This window comes from Erinaceus europaeus, chromosome 1 (assembly GCF_950295315.1).
Source record: "Erinaceus europaeus chromosome 1, mEriEur2.1, whole genome shotgun sequence".
NCBI classification, from domain to species: Eukaryota; Metazoa; Chordata; class Mammalia; order Eulipotyphla; family Erinaceidae; genus Erinaceus; species Erinaceus europaeus.
The window spans coordinates 22,011,344-22,014,393 of NC_080162.1; positions in this window are offsets into that span (position 1 = coordinate 22,011,344).

Below are 3,050 nucleotides of genomic sequence, written 5' to 3' on the forward strand. Positions count from 1 at the left end.
ACAGAGCTCCGCTCCCTTGTGACAGTTCTACCACTTGATACGAAGCAATACTTCTCGTGTTCAGTGAGGTCTGGCCCCAGTCACTGGAGCAGCTAACTGTAAACACTCCCACAAGTTGTAACCACAAATAGCTTGACCTTTCACTGCACTGGGCCCAGCCAGAGAATTATGTGGAGCACCTATTTAGTAAAGATCCTAAAGTCCCAGGAGAGAATATTCATTCCCATCAACTAGGGTTCAAATGTTTTTTGGTTTGGTTTGGTTTTTTGCCTCCAGGGTTTATCTCTGGGGCTCAGTGACTCGATGAATCCACAGCTCCTGGGGGCCACTTTTTCCATTTTATTGGTTGGGACAGAGAGGAATTGAGAGGGAGAGGGAGATAGAAAAACACTTGCAGGGGGTCAGGCAGTAGCACAGTGGGTTAAGAACAAGGCGCGAAGCACAAGGACTGGCTCCCCACCTGCAGGGGGGACGTTTCACAAGCAGTGAAGCAGGTCTGTAGGTGTCTATCTTTCTCTCCACCCTCTTTGCCTCCTCTCCTCTCTTCAATTTCTCTCTGTCCTATCCAACAACAACAACAACAGCAATGACAACAACAGTAATAACAACAAGGGTAACGACAAGGGCAACAAAATGGGAAAAAATGGCCTCCAAGGCAACCGAGCACCAGCAATAACCTTGGAGGCAAAAGAGAGAGAGAAAGGAAGATAGGAAGGAAGAAAGAAAAACACTTGCAGACTTGCTTCACCACTTGCAAACTTCCCTCCTGCATATGAGGAGCCAGGGGTTTGAACCAGGACCCTAGTGCGGGTCTGTGTGCTTCATACTACGTGTGCTTGACCAGGTGCACCACTGCCCAGCCTCCAGGTTCAAATGTTTGATTCCAAAGCTTAAAAAACTTGTTTACAGAGCTAGCTGGGTGATATTAAGAAAAATGAACCTGGGATATCAAAAGTTCCTCTCGAGGTCTGCCCCAGCTACATTGTTTTGCTTAGGGGCATCTGTGCTCCAGACTGACTTTTTCAAATGCAGACTGCAGCACTGAGATGCAGTGTTGTAGGGGGCAGGAGTTTGAACCCAGGATGATGTTCATGTGGAAAGCAGGCACCTTCCCCGGTGAGCTGTCACTGGCCCTCTATTGTTTCCTAAGTTAAGCACAGAACCTTTTATGGTTCTGTACTATGGCAAAGACAAGTCTTATTTGCACCCCAGGCAATGGATAGCTGAGTTACTATGTTGCTGAGTCAGGGCAATGAGAATTCTCAAGCCCAGGCCTAGCTCGAACCTCCCCAACCCCTGCCTGGCCCATGACGACTACCATGACTCAACCAAGGCTGGCGGTGAATCACATGTGAACCCAGCACAAGCTCCCACACCGCTGGAGTCACTCTGCAGCTGGAACACTAGTTCGCTGGATTCTTGGGACAAGAAGCGAGGTAGAGGGTGGATTTACTGTGGACTTATACACCCCTCCCCCCAATAAAGTAGCTCCTTTGCCCTGCTATACAACAGAAAACAACCTGCTTTGGCAGTGTTCAACTATCAGGAGATGGCTTGGGAGGACCAGAATTGATGCCTTTGGGATCATTTTATCTGGAAAACAGAAGCTTAAAGTCACACATATTTGGTGGTACAGCTTCGTATAAGGAAGCCCGGACTCGTTTTGCTATGTTACATGTGACCTAAAATTAAGCCAGTTTTAGACCCTTGAGCCAATACAAAAGCTAATAAAGGAGGAGTCGGGCGGTAGCGCAGCAGGTTAATTAAGTGCAGGTGGTGCAAAGCACAAGGATCGGCCTAAGGATCCGGGTTCGAGCCCCCAGCTCCCTACCTGCAGGGGTGTCGCTTCACAATCGGTGCAGCAGGTCTGTAAGTGTCTTTCTCTCCCTGTCTTCCCCTCCTCTCTCCATCTCTCTGTCCTATCCAACAACGACAACAATAACAACTACAACAATAAAAAAAGAACAAGGGTAGCAAAAGGGAGTAAATAAATATTTTTTTAAAAAAGCTAATAAAGATAGATGGGGAAGAGGGGGGTGGTGGCCCATCTGGTTGAGTGCATACATTACAGTGCCAAAGGCCCAAGTTCAAACCACCTACCTGAAGTGGGGAAGCTTCACAAGTGGTGAAATGGCGTAAGTATCTAACCTATATACTTATACTTATCTCCCCCTCCCTCAACTTTTTTTTAATGTTCTTTTGTTTTTGCCTCCAGGGTTATTGCTGGGGCTCAGTGCCTACACTACGAATCCACTGCTCCTGGCAGCCATTTCTGTTGCCCTTGTTATTGATGTTGCTGTTGTTGTCGGATAGGACAGAGAAATCAAGAAGGGGAAAGAAAGACAGACACCTGCAGACCTGCCTCACCACTTGTGAAGCAACCCCCCTGCAGGTGGGGAGCTGGAGGCTTGAACCAAGATCCTTATGCCAGTCCTTGCGTTTTGCGCCATGTTCACTTAACCCACTACGCTACCACCCTGCCCCGTTCTCTCTCTCTCTTTTTTTTAAATATCTTTTTTATTTATTTACTATTGGATAGAGACAGAGAAATTGAGAGGGGTGGGGGTGATAGAGAGAGAAAGAGACACAGAGACATCTGCATTTCCCCGCTGTAGGTGGGGGGACCAAGGATTTGAACCCAGGTCCTTGTGTACTGCAATGTGTGCACTTAATCAGGTGCACCTCTGCCTGCCCCCCGCCCCAACTTTTCTGTCTCTATCCAAAATAAATAAGTAAATAAATGGTTCGACAAAGGGAATTTGGCAGGGCTTAGGCTTAGCTCTCTAGGGAGACGGGTAAGGCCCAAAGGGTAACCAGTGACTTAAAGCTCACGGCTCTTCTGGATCTGTCAACTGACATTGAGCAGGAATGTGTTGGGATTCACTTGCTTGCAGTTCACAGGACACAGCCATGTAGTGAAATTACCTAGGGGCACAAAGCTTCTCCCTGGCTGAACTACAACTATATCCTAAGTCTCCTGAAATAGGGCCATCAGCCCTGCTGGATTGAAAGCTCCAGGACCTCATTAATAGCACACAGTGAGAGACGGA